This window comes from Schistocerca serialis, chromosome 1 (assembly GCF_023864345.2).
Source record: "Schistocerca serialis cubense isolate TAMUIC-IGC-003099 chromosome 1, iqSchSeri2.2, whole genome shotgun sequence".
NCBI classification, from domain to species: Eukaryota; Metazoa; Arthropoda; class Insecta; order Orthoptera; family Acrididae; genus Schistocerca; species Schistocerca serialis.
Genome location: NC_064638.1, coordinates 952,494,760 through 952,516,814, shown reverse-complemented (window position 1 = coordinate 952,516,814; position 22,055 = coordinate 952,494,760). Strand labels below are relative to the sequence as shown.

General features: G+C 41.7%; 1 long non-coding RNA gene across 1 annotated transcript in view; it reads right to left on the bottom strand.

Annotated features, from left to right (window-relative positions):
• LOC126412806 (uncharacterized) overlaps positions 1-21,819 on the bottom strand; it is a 373,377-nt gene extending 351,558 nt beyond the window's left edge. Inside the window, exons 1-2 of the long non-coding RNA XR_007575347.1 lie at positions 21,662-21,819; positions 20,872-20,962 (exon numbers count right to left, since the gene is read on the bottom strand). This is a non-coding gene — a long non-coding RNA (uncharacterized LOC126412806). The remainder of the gene's footprint in view (positions 1-20,871; positions 20,963-21,661) is intronic.
• Positions 21,820-22,055: the final 236 nt, after the last annotated feature.

Below are 22,055 nucleotides of genomic sequence, written 5' to 3'. Positions count from 1 at the left end.
CTGGTGGCCACGCTTTCTCTTTCTGGCCGGTCAGAGCGTTCATACCACGCTTTCTCTTTCTGGCCGGTCAGAGCGTTCATACACGTTGTAGCTGCATCCACTAGAGTTTCTGTAGCCTATCAAAGGCGTCGTATTTGTCGTAGGGCAGCGTTTAACTGCTGCTACACAGTACTGAGACAAATTCTCCATGTGGGTTTTAACACAGGTGGCCATAGTGAGTCACCAATGTTTGAGTTCGATTTCTCCAAATGGTTCAAATGGCTCTGAGCACTATGTGACTTAACATCTATGGTCATCAGTACCCTAGAACATAGAACTACTTAAACCTAACCAACCGAAGGACATCAGACACATCCATGCCCGAGGCAGGATTCGAGCCTGCGACCGTAGCAGTCGCGCGGTCCTGGAGTGAAGCGCCTAGAACCGCTCGGCCACCGCGGCCGGCGGATTTCTCCAGACTTTTATCTGCCATCCCCAGGCATGTTCTTGCAGAAACCCTCTCCGAAGGGTCGTCGTTAAGAAAAGGGACAAGGGTGGCTTTTGCTGGCAGCCTGTGAGATGGCTGTGGCGTTGCATGGTGTCCGCTGGATCTCCCGCTGTGAAGGTTTCGGCCGAACATGGGACAGGTGTTACATCATAAAATCGTACTTTCCTTAGAACTGTCTCATAACTCGAGCCTGTGAAATTACTTGCGAGCAATTACAGTGTGAATGTTAGTGGTTTGTATTCACAAAATGTCGGCTTGAGTGTTGGATTTGCCTATCAATAAAATTTGTACATTTTCAGACAACTATGTCATGTGACATATCGATTTAACCGGAATTGTTTCAAGGATTCAGTGGAAGGTGTGTTATCTGCCTGACACCTTACTATGCCCTTGAGAGTAATGAAAGAAAATTGACTTCTGTAAATGTTACACTAAAACTAGTTAATTGGCACAACAGTTTTGTAGACAGAAGGCCTAATGAAAAAGATATAATGTTTATTTTATGCAGTTATTACTCACAAAATTGTTGGGTGAAATTTACACAAATGTCAGTTTTATAATTTTTAAGTGCTCAACTAACCTGGTGGCGTAATAAGGCCAGTCAATGAAGACAAAAAAATGTTGAATGTCGCAAATTTTTGTACAGTGGGGGCTGAGTGTGTGAGTAGCAGTGCGTTTGAAAGTAACTTTTGTACGTCTTTCTTGAATAACTTCCAAACTATGACCTCTAGCAAAAATCTATCCCAGTAGAGAATTTAAATAAATTAAATTTGCTATAAAAAAGGTCCTCTTCATTATTTTTGTAGGACAAATAGTTTGCTCATAGCGAGAAAGAGAAAATGAAAATCTCACGCGTAGTTTATGAAAGGCAGATATAACATTGCAGCTTACATAAAACATCAGTCAGGGCATCTGAATCACCCCGTATGCTCCATTCGCACTTGCGTGCACGCACGGGTCTCAGTACATCACCCAAGATCTTGTGTAGAAATCTTTGTAAGTACTGCTCTCGTAAATCGTTGTATCGAACCAAACACCTTCTCCTGATTAAGCATCTGCCGCACATAAAGAAAAGAGTTGTAAAAAGCATTGCACTCCGCCACTCGTTTCGGACGTGGATACATGTCTACTTAAATAATCTAGTACCTTAGGTATGCCTTCGGGTGGGTTCTATGGGTTCGAACGAACTTCGGCAGTTCCTGCACTGGAAGTACAACATACAAGTCCGTTGGCATAACCGAGTCACAAGGACTCTTCCTTGCCACATTGCAGACACTGTTGGTTGTGTATGATTAATTTCCTGTTTTGCCTACATGAATGGCTCGCTTTTGTTATTCATATGAGTGGCAATCTTCACCTATTTCGCGGTTAATTGTGTTTCCACCCTAAAAAAACACACTCATCACACTTGTGCTTCATTTCTTTCAGATTGTCGGTGACATCTGCCCGTATATTTGCAGTCTACTGCCCAAGAACACACTTAAATTCAAAAATCTGACAATAAATCTTTTGGTTGCAGGATTTAAGCTCGGCTTCAAGTCTCGCAAACTGTGAGTGGTTTTCAGCGACATCGGAGCGATCTGATTTTGATTTCTGTATTTCCCTGTGTTACCTCTGCCAAGGCAACACGGTAGAAGTGTTGCGTTGTTTTAGTTCAGGTAAATGAACTCTGCTGTTTTCCAACGACGTGAGTAAGCGATGCAGTGGACTCTGATTCTGTACATACTCTACGTAATTGCCTTCCGCTTCCTAATTCACTCTCGAACTTGCATCGGTTGATCTGTTGACATCAGTGTTTATCATCTTTCCAAACCTCAATTGCACGGTGACCGCGACCAAAACCAAAAGTACTCCACAGAACGAAGAGGCAGAAACTGAAGAAGGCCAGCCCCAACGCTGGTAGTAGACGACAGAATAACACAAACAAAAAACAGACCACTAACACGGAAAAAACTACACATTTTGAAACTACATCACAAGATACAGGAGATTCAGCTGCTAGAGGCGCTAAGTACAATAACAGCACCTACATCTGTAAACGCTGTTCATTCATAAGATACTCAGCACACATACACACACTCACCATCCATGCACCTGACATAGCATAGAAAAAGGTTTACATATCCTGTGTAAATATGGAAGCAAAATTTTTCTGTGTCATTTCTAATAGTTTCCAATTCCTTGCACTAGCAATGAACAGACGATGAAATTCCGCTTTGGGCTCAAGATATTGTGAATTCAAAAAGGATACGCACAGGCCTCTACAGTTAGCATCCAATTGGCTTTAATTCAATTTTGAGAAATGACAAATAACATCTTCCCATGCTAAGAGCCAAAGATGTAAACTAAAATTGATACGCATGGCAAATAAGATAACCTCGTAACGGGCTCCAAAATGTACTTAATTCAAATAGAATTTATACTTAAATGGCCCCATGCTGGTCGCCAAACTGTAATAAAAACAGAAGCAAAATAAATGTAAATTAATACGCTAATCGTTCAAGATTGGGAGATGGAAGTGAAAATGAAGTGATGTCAAATTTATTAAATGAGAGTTATTTGAGTAAACGAATTGCTCTTGAACTCACGATGATTGCCAAAAGTGTAATGAATTCAAAAACTGAAAGCGGAAATCAGTATGTATCAATCAGCTTGCAGTGAAAGTAATTGGATGTTAAAACAAATATACTCTCAGGGTCGATCTGACTGGACTTGGAATTGACTCATTAAATGGTCAGGTGGGCAGGGGAGCGATGAACCATTCAATCATAACTACTTAGTGTTGTCAGTGTTCACCACGCGTGTACCTATGTGTTGACAAAAGGCACCTTTCATCTTCTGCGTTCTGCGCTAAGCAGGAGAAATCCTGAGCAGCATAACACGTCCGTTCTTCCATGATGGCCCCAGCAGCAGAGGCTGTGTCATTGTACTTGCGCTTACTGTCCACATTCTGTAGCGATTATCGCACAGAGACGTTGTGAGCATAATATTTGGAGGTTGAAGACAGACAAAGAAGGGCAGTTGGACGCTTAAACATTCAAGCATCGGACCACAAGGAAGGTCCCTTCCATCGGAAATAGAAGTGAGTACATCAGAAAGAAAGGAGATGAACTTGAGGGGAATATTGTAGACATGAAGAACATGTAGATGACATCAGAAATTCGATGCTGAGAGAGGAATTTGACAGAACATTGAGAGGCATAAGTCGTAACAAGACTCCGGGATTAGACGACATTCCATCAGAACTATTGATAGCCTTGGGAGAGCCATCCATGAGAAAACTCTTCATCTGGTGTGCAAGATGTGTGGTATGGGCAAAATACCCTCAGTCTTTAAGAATTACTGTTATCCATTGTGGATGCGGGACAGCGGCTGGTCAAATATTTTCAGGGAAAATCAGTAAAAAGTCGTGCAAATTGATAAATTATTTTATTTTCATAACCAGTTTCGCACTTCGATATACCATCTTCAGCCTCCATATGTCATATGCTCCTTATACACTCCTGGAAATTGAAATAAGAACACCGTGGATTCATTGTCCCAGGAAGGGGAAACTTTATTGACACATTCCTGGGGTCAGATACATCACATGATCACACTGACAGAACCACAGGCACACAGACATAGGCAACAGAGCATGCACAATGTCGGCACTAGTACAGTGTATATCTACCTTTCGCAGCAATGCAGGCTGCTATTCTCCCATGGAGACGATCGTAGAGATGCTGGATGTAGTCCTGTGGAACAGCTTGCCATGCCATTTCCACCTGGCGCCTCAGTTGGACCAGCGTTCGTGCTGGACGTGCAGACCGCGTGAGACGACGCTTCGTCCAGTCCCAAACATGCTCAATGGGGGACAGATCCGGAGATCTTGCTGGCCAGGGTAGTTGACTTACACCTTCTAGAGCACGTTGGGTGGCACGGGATACATGCGGACGTGCATTGTCCTGTTGGAACAGCAAGTTCCCTGGCCGGTCTAGGAATGGTAGAACGATGGGTTCGGTGACGGTTTGGATGTACCGTGCACTATTCAGTGTCCCCTCGACGATCACCAGTGGTGTACGGCCAGTGTAGGAGATCGCTCCCCACGCCATGATGCCGGGTGTTGGCCCTGTGTGCCTCGGTCGTATGCAGTCCTGATTGTGGCGCTCACCTGCACGGCGCCAAACACGCATACGACCATCATTGGCACCAAGGCAGAAGCGACTCTCATCGCTGAAGACGACACGTCTCCATTCGTCCCTCCATTCACGCCTGTCGCGACACCACTGGAGGCGGGCTGCACGATGTTGGGGCGTGAGCGGAAGACGGCCTAACGGTGTGCGGGACCGTAGCCCAGCTTCATGGAGACGGTTGCGAATGGTCCTCGCCGATACCCCAGGAGCAACAGTGTCCCTAATTTGCTGGGAAGTGGCGGTGCGGTCCCCTACGGCACTGCGTAGGATCCTACGGTCTTGGCGTGCATCCGTGCGTCGCTGCGGTCCGGTCCCAGGTCGACGGGCACGTGCACCTTCCGCCGACCACTGGCGACAACATCGATGTACTGTGGAGACCTCACGCCCCACGTGTTGAGCAATTCGGCGGTACGTCCACCCGGCCTCCCGCATGCCCACTATACGCCCTCGCTCAAAGTCCGTCAACTGCACATACGGTTCACGTCCACGCGGTCGCGGCATGCTACCAGTGTTAAAGACTGCGATGGAGCTCCGTATGCCACGGCAAACTGGCTGACACTGACGGCGGCGGTGCACAAATGCTGCGCAGCTAGCGCCATTCGACGGCCAACACCGCGGTTCCTGGTGTGTCCGCTGTGCCGTGCGTGTGATCATTGCTTGTACAGCCCTCTCGCAGTGTCCGGAGCAAGTATGGTGGGTCTGACACACCGGTGTCAATGTGTTCTTTTTTCCATTTCCAGGAGTGTATATAGACATTCAAACTTAGCGGTATTGTCATTCTGGAGCCATCAATATCTGGATGCCGTGAATTCTTATCTCGAGTGCTTCCTTCGAATACTTGACAACAACTGACTCAATGGCTTACATGATGTGCATATGGGACCTGAAGGTGGCGTATTGAATTGCCGAAACTGGTTGTCCAAATAAAATTAAATAACTTCCCAAATCGCACCGCTGTTAAAGAATAATGTAATCATTCCAACTCCAAAGAAAGTAGGTGCTGATAGGTGTGAATATTACTGAACTATGTTTTAATAAGTTATAGTTGCAATATACTAACATAATTACTTACAGATGAATTGAAAAACTTGCAGAAGCCAACCTCGTGGTAGATCATTTTGGATTACAGAGAAATATAGAAACGCACGAGGCAATACTGACAATATGACTAGTCTTAGAAGGTAGTGTAGCGTCGCAAGTTGTTATGAGCGACGTTTGTTTTAGGATAGTTTGCTGTATGTAACTTTGGAGGCTGACATCTAGTGGCCTACCTGGGAGACACACGTGCATCTGTCACTGCCTGCCATGTGGAAACTATTCAATGTCTTTTACTAAATGTGTACATTCATCACCTATAAGAATCTAAATAAAGGATAGTAGTTTTTGTGTAATCGCTTTCAAAATTTGTGTACTGAATTTTGTAGGTGGTGCGAAAATCTTAGCTTTCTAGCCAGCATATTTTCGGAGATAGAAACATTTACTTTAAAGTTAGAAAAACTACACTTAACAAAGGAAATTCACCTCGGAACATTTATGACTTGTTTTAGGTTGTCAATTTAAATGGTCACCTGAAGTATCAGGGTATAGAACTATTTAACTGAAATTTAATTTAAACATTTCAAATACCTTACAATTTTTGTAGTATGAAATCTAGAATAACTTCAGAAAGAACTATTAAAATCAATACTTATTTTATTATGTGTTATATGAGCCTGTGAGTGAATGAGGGTGTGTATGTGGGACATTAATCAAATTTCAAAACTGCATTATATACTGTCTTAAGTAATGTGCAAGTGTTACACAAGCCTGTCGTGGGAAATTGATCCTAGGGTATTTACCCACTTTGCTGACGACATATGTCTAGGTGTGATTGCTCTTGTAACAGAGTAGCCAGAAAGTCAGCTAGAGTAATATCTGTATATAAAGAATATTTCTGGAATTATTATCTTTTCGTTTTAATTTATTAAATGTTACTATAATATTTGTATGTCTGATTGATGCAAATGCATCTGTGTATAAGGATTGGTGTGGACCAGTTTTGACACGAATATTATCACGAGCGAGTATTTCTGATTGGCAGTCAGTTTGGTCAGCCAATAAGAATGGAGACGGTCGAGAGATTGCAGGGCACTCTCACATCTGATTTGGTGTAGGGAATACGATCTATGGCGATTTGATTTCATACATTGGGATGAAATGGTGGGCAACAGTTTATGGTCTTGTTTGTGTGCTCTAGGGAAAGAAATACGGTAAGCTTTACCTGCATTCAAAGGAACAGGGTGCCAACTTAAACGACTGCAGTAAAAGAACGGCGTTGGTGGGGTGAAAAAGCGCGTTTTTCTGGGGAACGATGAAGAGACATTTGCAGACAGCTGCGTGCAGCGATTGCATTGTGTAGAAGCCATTAGCTTTGGAGCCAGATGTCCAGGTATACAGCCTAGCGCCGAAAAGTTGCCGACAGCGCATTGTAGGCCTTGTTAGCGAGCAAGCCGCCAAAAGAAGTGTAAACGTTCTGCAAATGTCCATGGGACAGGGAAACTGGGGCCCAGATGTCCAGACTCTGTTTCAAAACGTTTTGTCAATGTGCATTTATGGCCATTCTTTGCAAACTTTGAAATGGACGCAACAGGGGAGATAACAAGCTGTTTATGGAGGGCTGTCCTTCCACCCTGTATTGTGTTGGCAAAAGACATGGCAACCGTGTGAGAAAGAGTCCATGAAGCTGAATTTTTTTCCGTTTTCTGCCAATTAACTTTAAGTGTCTGATTGGTCAAATGGCTCAAATGGCTCTGAGCACTATGGGACTTAACATCTATGGTCATCAGTCCTCTAGAACTTAGAACTACTTAAACCTAACTAACCTTATGACAGCACACAACACCCAGTCATCGTGAGGCAGAGAAAATCCCTGACCCCGCCGGGAAGCGAACCCGGGAACCCGGGCGTGGGAAGCGAGAACGCTACCGCACGACTCTGATTGGTCAAATCGATTTGCAGTGCAAAGACCATTCACCGAGCTTAGAATGCTGGGCTCCAGCTCGTGATTGGCTTGTGTGAAAATGAGGGAAGTCAAAAAAGAGAAATGTGCTTTTGGAACCGAGCTGACGAGGAAACGGGGAGAAAAGGAGATGGGCACGCCGCCTTGACCAGCAGGAGGGTAAAGTATTCGCTGCTGCAATGTAGGGCTATAATATCTATTTGTCAGCACCCTGTTCTTTCGAACCATATTTTTCCTTTTTTTTGTATGGTATAATATAGATGCTTGGTGGTGGCGTAGTTTGATTCCATAACCTGGATTCTCGTGTATGAAGTGAAACAGAGCGAGTAGTGTTCTGGTTAGTGTCGTGTGTCGATCCCCAGCAGATCACTGTGTCCACCATAGATCCTATTTAATAAGGCTTTTGATAAATAAATACTTTTTGTGTGATGTTTCTTTAATAATTTTGTTGTCTTGTCTTGTTTAAGATCAATAAATCGGTTGTGAATTCGACTACAACTTCTCCCTGAGCTCTGATTAACAGTTCCTTCGCAATTTTATGGCAGTCTAGATCAGAAACGTAAGGAGTAGCTTTTTCGTTTGGTGTCCACTGCGTGGATCTTCAACTTCATTAACAGTAATCTTCTTTCACAGTTCCTGATCGTTACCTGATAGTAATACTGGGAGTGTGGATGGAAGAAGGAAGTCGCTCGCTTGCTTTGAACGCAGACTTCATGTTACTAGTGCCAGTAAAAATGTGTAGGATGAAGAATTACTTAGCGTTTGAGTTATTGGTGAGCTAAGTCGATAGCAGGTGTTATTGAGGACTGCTTGGCGAAATTTCAGAGGTTTTGACTAAATCTGTTGGACAGATATTCGCGTGTGAAGTATTGGCCTTTATAGAGTCCTCGTGGAATGTTTCATTATTCAACTACTGAGCATTTTTGCGAGCAGATTTTTTTTTCTTTGGAAATCCACAAGAAAGACTGACCGTAATAACCCATATTAGTGGTGAAATTAATGACTAGGAAGACGTTGTTTAAAAATGGCTCTGAGCACCATGGGACTCAACATCTTAGGTCATAAGTCCCCTAGAACTTAGAACTACTTAAACCTAACTAACCTAAGGACATCACACACACCCATGCCCGAGGCAGGATTCGAACCTGCGACCGTAGCAGTCCCGCGGTTCCGGACTGCAGCGCCAGAACCGCACGGCCACCGCGGCCGGCTAAGACGTTGTTTAATGTGGGTCGGGTTTGGACAGATTTCTGGCTGCTCTGCGTGTGAAATGCGTGTATGAATTATGAACTGGAAGGAAATAGCCAATAAAATGTGAACTGAATAGCACCTTTACTTTGGTTATCAGGGACAAAATAAACAACAGTGTGTGGAAATTTCGGACATTATTTTCCAGAAGCCAATCCAGTTTCTTACTGCCCGATAAAATTAGATGACAGTATTTCAACAGAACTTTCTTTCATTACTAGAGTTGGGCGGCCTCAGTAATTGTGGATATGAGGTGGTGTTTTTCATCAACGCTACTTGCTTGTAAGTATCTACGTTGCCGAGTGAAAGGACATTGAGCAGACGCCGTTCTGAGGTAGGTCAGTTTTAATTTTCAGCCTGCGCAGTGGCAACGACGAATAGAAACGAGAAATTAAACCCCAACCCACCGCAGTAGGTTAAGTAAACCTACATTCATAACATTTGTAGACTTACAAAAGGCGTTTGAAAATGCTGACTGGAATACTCTCTTGAAAATTCAAGAGGTAGGAGGGTAAAATATTGGGAGCGAATGGCTATTTACAATTTGTACAGAAACCAGGAACCAATTACAATAGTAGAGGGGCATAAAAGGGAAGCAGTGGTTACAAATTAATCTTTGATGTTGTTCAGTCTGTACGAAGAGCAAGCAGTAAAGGAAACCACAAAAAATTTAGAGTGGGAATGAGGGTTCACGGAGAAGAAATAAAAACTTTGAGATTTGGCGATGATATTGGAATTCTACCAGAGACAGCAAAAGACGTGAAGAGTGGTTCAGTGTAATTGACGGTGTTTTTTAAATGAGGATGTAAGATGGACTCCAACAGAATCAAAACAAGGATATGGAATCTAGACGTGTTAAATCAGGTGATGCTACTACTAAACGATGTAGAAGAGTTTTGCAATTTGGGCAGCAAAATAAATGATGATGGATGAAGTCGAAAGGATATAAAATATAGTCAGGCAATGGCTAGAAAAACGTTTCTGAAGAAAAGAAATCTGTTACCACAGAATACGTATGTGTTAGGAAGTCTTTTCTGAAGGTGTTTGTATGGCTTGTAGCCTTACATGGGAGTGAAACAAGGACGATAAACCATTTGGACAAGAAGAGATTAGCAGCTTCTGTAATATGGTGCTACAGAATAATGCTGAAGATTAGAGGGCAGATGACATAACTAATGAGGAGGTACTGAATTGAACTGGGGGAAAAGGAAATTGCCTCACAACTTGACTAAAAGTTGGATTCGGTTGATAGGACACTTTCTGAGACATGAAGGGATCGCCAATTTAGTACTGGAGGGAAGTGTGAGAGGTAAAAATCGTAGAGGGGGACCAAGTGATAAACACAGTAAGCAGGTTCAGGAGAATGTAGGCTGCAATAGTTACTCAGAGATGAAGTCTTTCGCAGGACAGAGTACCATGAAGAGCTACATCATCTCAGTCTTCAGACTGAAGTCCACAACAACGTCAGAAAGTAACGATGGACGTCAGAAGGTGTCTCACTCAGAGACCGAGTCGATAACAGGTTGGTAGGCCTCCAGAAGGGATACTCACTTTCTCTCCCCTCAGTCGTGTTCCTTTCTGACTGATCGCTAACTGCCTATCCACCTGGCACATTAAATTGACTGATGTGCTTGGTAGTTTCATTAAGCCGCCCCCCACTCTATCCCACGGTTTGCGCAATTTCCGTCTTATCGTATTTGTCATTGGTGGGTTCACTGTGGAATCCCACCCAACGATCGATCGGTGGCTGCAGAATCACACTCCCTAGTCTTCATACGTCCTGAAGATTTCCGGTCTTTTGGCAGCTAGTGTGCAACCTGGGAACTCCTGTCACACTCTGGGGCAATCATTTGTGTGGTTCTTCACATCCTGGGCTGTGGCACCCCGTGTGACAAACCTTTTGCATTTTCTTTATGTTTTCGTCTTCTTTAAAGGCAAAGAGAGAAGATGAAGCGGTAGCCCATCATAGAGCCTATGCCTACCGTCATGTATTTTTTGACTTTCAGTTGTTAAAAAAACAGAGGATTTTTTCTGGTACCAGTAGGAGGAAGGAAGGATTCGCGCTCAGCTAGTGAACGAGTGAGAAGCACGCCATTTTTAGCGAGTAATTGTAGACCGCCATTTTGGGGTCGCTATGAATAAGTGAAGAGTATGTATTTCATATGTGCACCGTTCCGAAAAATACAGTATTGTTTTATTAACAGAAAGGTCGTGTGAGTTGTTATTTCAAATAGTACAATAATTACAAGAACTGAAGCCCACCTGTGTACTTTGGAAACTTACGAAGATCCGATAAGCTTAATGGGAACACGGTCAAGACTTCAAAGGTGAACACGGCGACCAAACGTAGCATTATAAAGAATGGTAAGCACAAATCTACAGCGGAGAAAGAAACTACTTCGCCCTGCAAAATAATATGAACTAATACGAACTTCTTTCCAGGTAGAGCTCAGCTTATTGTGCTTGTCATTCATGCCGAAAAATTAATCTCATTAATTCAATACATTTTAAAAGGCCCCGCATTTCAACATTTTATTATCATCTATTCCATTATTTTATTATATTATAAAGTAGCGACAGGTGACAGGCACGATACGTAGTGGGCAAAACTGTGAGTACTAGTATTGTTAGGAAAATGAATATACATGTATGTTAACAATTTCTTTATGTTCCATGTACGCTGATGATGTGACGGAGACGGTGATGATACTGAAGAAATACTATGAAAAGGAAATCATAAATAAATTAGAAGGAAGAAGGCGACAATACCAAGAACACACAACAAAGCACAATAGAGGAAGTACCATTCACAAGACAACAATCAGGTAGGACCGCGCAATACATATAGAGAATGCGTTCCCAGTAGACCTATTAGAAAATCCATCCACCTGTTTCCTAAAATCCAGAACCTAAAGCTTCAGAGATTAACGCTATTGTAGTCAAGTAGAGATAATGACATTTCTTTATTAGTAGGGAAAATATATTGACTGAAGAACAGTTGAGACTACAATTACATACAACTGTATATGCATTTTTTCGCGTGAGAAGTAGCGCGGAAATAAAATCTTAAAAAAGAAAATTTTTATTTTGATAACTGCAGTGGTATAAGGATTTCTATAATGGAGGGTCAAAACAATAAGGAAATGTCATTCGGAAATCAGAATGCCAATGTAGTGGATGTTCATTTGCAAAATGCAACAATGAGTGGTTTGGAACCGTTCAGCGGTGATTATTTGGATTCTGGGCGCGACATGCCATTGTTGCATTCGACGCCCGTGAATACAGAACATTTAATTACAAGCAATACGTTAATTACAGTAGACGTAACTAATGGCACCTCGAGGCAAGAGAATATTTTAAATGAGAGCAGTACGCGTAGTACGGACGCAGATGCTGACAGGCGTTGGCCGGAAGTGAATACGGAAGATATGCAAGCCTTATTTCGAGCCTTAACCGAAACCATACAAACAATCATGAATGCAATGAAAGCAGACATAAATTCAAAAATGTCGGGTTTAGAGACTAAAATGTCAAGTTTACAAACGATACAAGCAGACATGACTAATATGAAAGCAGACATGACCACAGCAAAGTCCGAGATCGAGAAGGTTAATACAAACATGACACACATTTCAGACGAGGTAAAAAATTTGCGCACAGAACTCAGTAGTCTGGAAACGAAGTTCACACAGCAGATTTCACAAATCTCCACGGAGGTGGACAGGAAAATTAATGAACAAGTACAAATTTCAGTTCACGATATGGGTGAGAAATTAAAAGGCATAATGGGCGAAAAATTTGAAACAGTAACACACACGTATCGACAGGAGCTATCCGGAATTAGAGAAACCCAAGAGAATTTACAGGCAATGCAAAGGAATACGCAGGTCAGCTTAGACAATGTACAATCAGAAGTAGGGAAACTACATTCTTTCTGTGACGACCTGTCAGAAAATGTAGAAAAAATCACATTGGAGGTAGGATTACTCAAGTTAGAACACAAGAGGATCAACTCAGACATTGTGTAGCTTTATGAATCGGTAAAGAGCAATGCAAAGGACGAAAATACAACGTTCGCAGAAAAATGCGTACGTGAACAGCGTACCTATGTGGAAGCGGTAAAGGAAGTAATGGGGGACAAGGAAGAAGAAATCTTAAAACGCGTAGGACATGATATCAGACAGTTAGAACAACGGTTAAGAGGCGAAATAGTTAACAAACAAAGTACGGTAATATCATCACCTGGGGCGGTAAGCGGAGCGATTAACAGCCATCCTCCAGTGGGAGAAATCAGTGGCGCGGACAACAATGCCCAACCCACGCCGCGCGACCGCATGTCGACGCGCGACGCGAGCAACGGGCAAAACTTTTCTGAAACAAATATACCATCACCGCAGGGAAATGCTGTTCCGCCGTGCTGGACAGCGTTGTTACTGGATGAGAGCTTAATAAAACATCGACAGTTTCCCGTATTCTCAAATGAGAAAAAGCGAACGCACCCGGTAGTGTTTGTCCGAGCCTTTAGAAATGTACTGCCCAGGACTTGGACAGAAGCTCAAAAGATTAAATATGTAGTAGGACACACCGAGGGTGATGCCCTTTTGTGGGCTACGGAGATGTCAGAACTTTGCGAGACATATGATCAGTTTGAGAATGCATTTTTAGATAAATACTGGTCAACAGCTATCCAGGAGAGGTTAAGACGAGAGATATTTACCCCAGTACCATATCATTCAAAATTTGGGGGGCTAAGAAGCTATTTTGAAAAATCCTAAACAAGATCCGTTACTGGAATAATCTGATATCTCATGTCGATGTACTGAAAATCTTAAAGGACAAGTTACCTGCAAATGTTAGGGAAAAATTAATAACTGTTCCCGAATATGATCTCGAGTATTTCCTTTCAGTGCTCGACTCAATAGATCTGATTCATGAGGATGGGCAAGCCACGCCTAGCTATCGTAACGGTAATGGACACAACCCAAACGGGAAGAACTACGGTAACGGCAATGGCTTTGGAAATTATAACGGTCCTGTGCGTATGAATGGATGGCATCCGTATGCACCGCCGCGCCACAACGGAAATCCGTACAATCGGTCTACCCATCAGCCACAGGGTGACCGAGGGTACGAAACTAAATATCAGCCCCATAGGTACGGTAATGGCCGAGACAATAGAAATTCGAGGGAAAACTTCGACAATAGGCGACAAGGAAATGCAAATTACCAGGAACGGAATATGCAACACAGGGATACGAGAGATAACAGGCAGCCCGTACAGTCACATCGAAACAACTGGGACACGAACTGGCGAGCACGCGAACATACGGTAAACATAGTAGAAGTGACGGCAGAAAATGAAACAACACCTTTACCGGCCCCAGGAAATAATAATCGAGCGTGACTAGAGGAAGAAGGTAATGAATTGTCAGTGTGCCACGGTACTAATAAGAGCAACTTAAACACTAAAACGAACAAAAAAAATGGTTCAAATGGCTCTGAGCACTATGGGACTCAATTGCTGTGGTCGTTAGTCCCCTAGAACTTAGAACTACTTAAACCTGACTAACCTAAGGACATCACACACATCCATGCCCGAGGCAGGATTCGAACCTGCGACCGTAGCAGTCGCACGGTTCCGGACTGCGCGCCTAGAACCGCAAGACCACCGCGGCCGGCAGTAAAACGCAGGAACGGAAAGGAGGAAGCAGACACCGAAACAAACCTACACATACAGCATATCCGTAATCTATTTTTAAGGTATGATAAGGACGCAGAAATGAAAGAAGACTTGTTTATCGCAGAGAAAGAAACAACACGCAAGGTAAGTGAAATTATTCAAGCAACTATAAAGGTAAATGTGGGAAACATAGATGTACTAGTTGTTTTGGATACTGGCGCGTCGACAAGCCTAATGTCTACTAGCTTGTTCAAAGAGAGAGCGAGGGAAGTAAATGTTCCCACACTACCTGTAGAGAACTGTAAGATCGTAACGGCGATGGGAAGTAAATCTAAAGTTATAAAATTACAGGCCAGCATACCCATTAGCATATGTGGTGTAATTTTGCAGTGTACTTTCTTGTTGGTAGACAAACTTATAGTGAACTGTGTACTTGGTATGGAGGTATTCAGAAGATATGGCATAAAAATAGATATCGGCAGCGGGGAAAGCCGATTTCATGTAGGGGAGCGCACACTGACTGTGGACTTAATAAGAACTACAATGACAAATCAGATTAGGCCGATACCAGACATTAATGTTAGACTTGTCTACCCTCAATCCTTAATGGCAAAGGAGATGGAACTTTATGACGCTGGTAGGGAGATCCTCGATGAGCAAATAGTAGACAGTAAAATAAGTAAATCCACTTGTCTTAACAATGAACAGCGAAGTGAACTGACAAAATTACTCTTCAAATATCATAACATTTTTCGTAAACAACCTAGTGTTATTAAGGGATATGAGTATAAAATGGAAGTATACCCGCATGAAACATATTGCAGAACGTCATATGACACCCCTTGGGCAAAGAAAGAGGCAGTAAGACAAGAAATAGAGCGTATGATTAGGTGGAGGGTTATTGAAACATCGCACTCACCTTACTGCAGTCCGATTCTCGCAGTTGGTAAAACTGACGGAACGGTGCGGTTGGTGTTAGACGCGAGGGAAATAAACAAAATCATCGTTCCTATAAGAACAAGGCCAGAGAATCTAGAAGAGCAGTTATTAAAGTTTCATGGCGTTAAGTATTTAACATCTCTTGATTTGAATGCTTCGTACTGGCAAATTTTATTACATGAAGAGAGTAGAAAGTATACAGCTTTCATAAATGACGGGAGGAGCTACCAATTTAGGGTGCTGCCTTTCGGATTAAATGTGAGCGCTGGTGTATTTATTGAAGCATTAGACAGGGTACTTGGACCGGAACGTTGATGATCTATTAATTGCAACTCAAATACGGAATGAACATGTAAGTATTTTGGAAAGGATTTTTCAAAAATTTGATGAATATAATGTCACAGTTAACTTCAAAAAGTCTGAATTCGGAAAGGAAAAAATAAAATTCTTAGGGCATATTATTTCACCAGTAGGAATTCTACCTGACCCCAGTAAACTAGATGCGATACGGAATTTCCCAACTCCCTATACTAAGAAACAATTAAAAGGTTTTCTAGGAATGGCCTCGTTTTTCAGGAAGTTTCTGTCACAACAATTGTTGAACAGTAGTTCACTATTAAACTTACTGCGTAAAAACCACAGTTGGTTGTGGACTAAAGAATGTGAGAATGATTTTCAGCAGATTAAGCAGGCGCTGATTTAACGCGCCTATCCTGAAACACCCAAATATGAATTGGATTTTTGTTTAAGCACCGATGCTAGTTATCAGGGGCTCGGTGCGTGCCTGTTTCACAAAGGATGGTAAGGAAGAAGTCAATGTAATCAGTTTTGCCAGTAGAACCCTCACAGAATGTGAAAGATCTTATTCCGTAACTGAGCTAGAAGCGTTAGCAGTAGTTTGGGCGTTTCGTAAATTTCAATATTACCTTTGGGGGAAACATACCAAAGTTTACTGTGATCATCAAGCCTTGTCCTTTCTTCTGACGTGCAAGTTGTTACATAAGAGAATAGCGAGGTGGTGCATGTATGTCCAAGAGTTTGATTTTGAGATAGTGTACATAAAAGGGGAACAGAATGTTTTGGCAGATGCACTATCACGGTTACAAGGTCTTACCGATTTCCATGAGTTAGAGGAACAAACATCAGACTTCAAGGTGCTTTTAATAAATGATGGAACTTTTAAAACATATTATATTAAAGTGTGCAAAAACATGCAACGTTTACAGGAAGAAGACTCGAGATGGAGCAAGGTAAGGAAAAAATTGCAGGTTAGAACACACGAACGTTTAGAGCAGTATTACATTATACATAATGGCGTCCTCTTTCACAGAAGAGATCGACGAATGGATAAGTGGTGTGTGTGCATACGTCAGGAATATGTGGAAAACTTAATTCAACACACGCACCTCACATGGGGGCACTATGGAGTGCTAAAGTGTGCCGCCAAAATTTCTACGTATTGTTATTTCCCTAATATGAGGCGACGTATAGAGCAAGTAATCAGACGCTGTGCGGTGTGTCAAAAGGTCAAACATCAGAATAGGACATGTCTTAACGTACTAAACCCAATAATACCAAAGCAACCAAGAGATCTTGTATCTATTGACGCCGCAGGACCTTATCTCCAAGCCCGCGGCGGAGTTAAATACATCGTAGCCCTGTATGATGTTTTTAGTATCTCCAGCTGTACGCAGTCAAAACAGTTAGGTCACGGCCAAATATAACGTGAATTCTGGAAGACTACATACCACGCATTGGGAAACCTCAAGCAGTCCTAACTGATAACGCCTCAAATTTTACATGTGACCAATGGAAATCATTTTTAAAATCACAAAACATAAGTCATATTTTAGTATCCAAGTTCCACCCGGAAGCAAGTCCCGTCGAACGGTGCTTCCGTGAATTTAATAGGTTTATCCGCACATATATACCACAGAACCAAAGGAAATGGAAACAATACCTGGGTCCGTTTCAGCACATAGTAAATCACCTACCACACACATCAACAGGACACACACCGGCCGAACTAAGGTTTGAAAAGGTGGAGCTAGATGAATGGGCAAAACCGATACCTAAATTACGGCACAAAGACGTAGTCTTAGATGAGAAAGTACGGCGAGCGCTAGTAACATTGGAAGAGCAAGCTCAAATAAGGAAAGGAATTTACGACAGGAAATTGAAAAACGTAGCAGAATTCCAGATTGGACAGGAGGAACTACTAAGAACACATCCGAAATCATCGAAATTAAAGGCATTGAATAAAAAATGGCAATTGTTATATGTTGGTCCGCATATCATTGTTGACAAGCCACATCCGGGGTGCTACTTGACAGGAAATATAAAAAATGGTAAAATAAAAGGCATGTATCCACATAAGATCTGCGGAAATTTATTAAATGAAAATTCAAATCTCATTCTGTCCTTATCTGTTGCATCAGTCAAACGCAAGAACGCTCTTTGACGAATAAACCGACTGGCGCTCGGTTCCTCTCCAGCTAGGGGGTACAATATTTATATTTCCGATGCCCTCTCCCTCTTCTACTATCCTGCTTAATCAATAAGGAATGTTCAATTTTCTTTTACTACCTGACGTGCAGAGAGTGGGATGCAGCCTAATGAAAATAAATTTTCCTTGTATTTTGATATTGTACTTTCTTAAGACTTAATTCACAGCGCGCGAGCGCGCTTACAGCAGAGCGTACTTCAACAATTATATACGAAGCGGCCAACAGCTGATCGTAGGGGCCAAGTAGGCAAAAAGCAAGGTTAAGTTCAGTGTCCCCTGCACGATGCGCAAGGACACACTGCGCACCGCGACGGAAACCATTCTAGAATTTAAGCGAATCGGCATCCACACCGCGCAACCAGCTGGACAAAACGGAAGCGACACAAAGTGGGGTACCTATCAGCTAGTTACTCTGACGTAGATGAGCAACACAAACTAGACGAATGGAGACATTTATTCCTAAGTCGGCGACTATACTATAAAGAGCACTAGTTTTAAGCGTATATCATTAAGCATATGCAACTTTAAGAAAATGAGCGCATTGACGCAAGTAAACTATAAGGAGAGTAGAATACGCTAAATTTGTGAACTTAACACAATCCATTGAACGTACATAGTTATACTTATTTCTCAGTATTCAACGTAGAAGAGAATAAACACAGGAAATGACCTATCCGACTATATACAACAGGATTAAGACAAGTTGAAAACGGAAGTAACAACATGTACACTTGAAAGAACGTGATTAGAACATAACTTAAGTACTAAGTGACTTACATACAACACATAAGTGAGCGACGATGTGAAAGGTAGAATGAGATATAAACATAGAAAAATGCGTGTGACTGAGACGTGCGTGTGACTGAGACGTAAACTATAAAATAACAGGCACTTATGCAGTTTAGCAGGTACGGAAAAAAAATTTCATTCCAAATGTATCTGGCTTGGAGAGCTTTGTGGGTGAATATGTAAAGTTTGTTGGTGATTGTACTTTGTATTTTCATAAATAAAGTGATCTGTAGCGTAGCCCACTTGAGGTTAGGTTGGGAGTTTTTTTTTTGGAATGCGGCCGCGGCAGCGGCCGCCTATGATTTGAAAATACCGATTAGTTAGTGTATTACGCAATGTTGCGTCATCGGCAGCGCCGCGCTTATCGGGCAGAAGATATCGCCGACGGTCAAGGCAAAATGAAAATGGATGTTATATTCGAAATCAGCGCATCAGAATTCACTATATCGACAAAATATTGAAAAATAAAAAAATTTTTAAAAAATTTAAAACAATTTTTTTGATGTAAGTAATTGACTGGGGCGAAAATAAATATCGTATTCGTAATCAGCGTATCAAATTTGACTTATCGATCAAATTTTGAAAAAAATTGATAAATTTTTTCCGTACCTGCTAAACTGCATAAGTGCCAAATAACATATCGTACAAGATTTAGCAAGAGGAGCAGTTTTACACTTATAGAATTACACTTCTTTACAGACAACATTAGAAGTAGTGAGCTTCATGTACAGGGAGAATACATATCCACAAATTTGTTATTACAGAACTCACCTATGTTAGTTGCTATTAATTACACGATACCTTATAGTATAAGCAGCAAAATAAAGCTGTAAACATGAATTGAACAACACGCGGGAGATAAGCTAAGTAAATACAAAAACCAACCAATACGCACACAACGTAATTACATGAACTTAAAACAAAAGAACTGAGGTAAGTACTGTATGTTTACAAAAGCGATATGAAGAAATAAATGAAATTTCACTGCTGGATAATATTTTGAAGTAGAGAGAGTGAAAGGTTTTATTACATTCGATTGAAGGTATTAATTAGTTAATCTACGTTTGTGGTGACGTATCGTGCATGGAGTGAATCTAGGAAGAGGATGAAAGTGTATTAGAGTAATACGAGTTTATTTATATTTGTGAGAAGAAATGAATAGGGCGGTGGTTCTAGTGCGAGAACCCTATAGGTAGTACATGAGTATAAATGGCGATTTATGTGGAATATTTTTAATGAATAATTATATAGGTATACGGTGATGAATATTCAGATTAATATTACAGGGGTACCTAGGAAAGGGCCACGAAGCCGACGTAAGAAAGAATACACTATATAGTTTTAAGTCTTAGAATGAATGGTTGTATGAGTGTGGAAAGCAAAGTATGATGATGCATGTACGGTAAGTAATTATGAAAACGAACATCACGAAGAAGCAGTGAGGAGTATGGAAGAAACAGTGAAGTCGATAGTAACAATGGTACATGATAACATGTAAAACACACCACAGCACAGTGATTTGCTACACAGACATCAGAATGTAAAACAACCTAGTATGAAAAATATTTCCTTAGCGACTAACTGTCACCGCTCGAGAAACTATAAGGTTAATATAAATGAAAATATGATACACGATTCGTATGAGGAATGAACACAAAATGCAGTGAAACAATATTTTCTACACTGGGTTCTTGACGCACGCAGGAGCGAAAGCACTATTTTAGCACATGCGCGTTCTTATTTAGCGATAATGAATTATGAGTGGAGCTACACATGACAAAAATACGGTAAAATTATCGGTTACACGTCACAAAGGTAAATATGTACATGTCGTCGAATCAATAAGGCAGAAATATGGCTTGAAATTAACAAGCAGTGATGAAGTCAGGATTGTCAAGGGATAAAACATCTCCCACACTCGCTCACAAACGAGCACTTGTAAATATTATACATGGTATGAAGATTTATCAAATTCCAAGGATAGAATAAGTACACTAACGACGCACTACAAATAGCAATCCTAGAAGTAGCTTGATCTCTGAAGCAGACCTTAGCGAATCCTGTTTGCCATGTAGTGAGTAGTGCTGGAACGTATTTTCTATGTGTATTTGTGATGGTAAAAACGCGCAGGAGGTTGGGCCTGCAAGTCAAGAGAAAAGCAAAAATTCAGAACAAGTGCAAGATTCCTTCTAATTTACTTATTGCTGTGTCAGATGCTGCTTAACATAGAGTCCATATACGAAATGTGAATGTGAATTGGACATTTATTTGCCAACTATATTATTGTTAATGTCGATGTCCATGTAAAATGTATGTATGTACTCTTTTCTATGTGTAGTTGTGGACGTAAAAACGCGCAGGAGGTCGGTCCTGCAATACAAGAATAGAAAATGCCAGTATTCAAAATAAATGAAAGATACCTCCTGATTTACGTATTAGTGTGTAAGAGGGTGCGTGTCATGGAGTCCGTATTTGAAATGTGAATGTGAATTGTAAATTTATGTGTCAACTCTATTATTGTCAATGTTTATGTCTATATACGCACTATTATCAATTTTATGTGAGATTTTATACCTGAAAAAGAACAACTTATGTATGTATGTGAAGTGCAACGCGACGGACGAGTAAAATACTCGCACGTGTGAAGTGATACAAAAATATTAAGGCCTAATAATATTGAAAATAACGGCTCAGCCGTAATATGAATAAACGCTACAGTCTAGCAAAGTGAATACAGAGAGTGTGATGCGTGTGCGAAGGAGATATCAGAGGAAATCAGTACCGCTGAACTATAAAGCACGACGAAAGATACTGCCGTATCCTGCAGTGCGGCTCTTACCTTCAATGTCACTGGTCGAAAACCTCGCCCAGGCACGAGACGAGGTATTGGTGTTCTTCGGGTTGAGCGTTGGAGCTGAATCCGTGGTATCCAGTCTCCGGACTGGAGGGCATATACAACACCGACTTCATGAGCCTGGAGCGACACTACAGTGTGTGCGCGGGCAGTGCTGCTGCTCACGTGGCGCTTGCGTCACTGCGTCGGGCGCGTTAAACAATGAGCTGCTGCTGGCCATAAGTGCAGCGAACAATGAGATAACGTGTGCCGAAAGGACAGCTTCTCAGAATGGCTAATGAACCAAAAGCCAAGGAGAAAAACAATTATTAAAATATAGTGAAAGGACAATTTAAGAAATGTAACATTTTCCCCCTGGTAATACTGCTTAACAAATTTA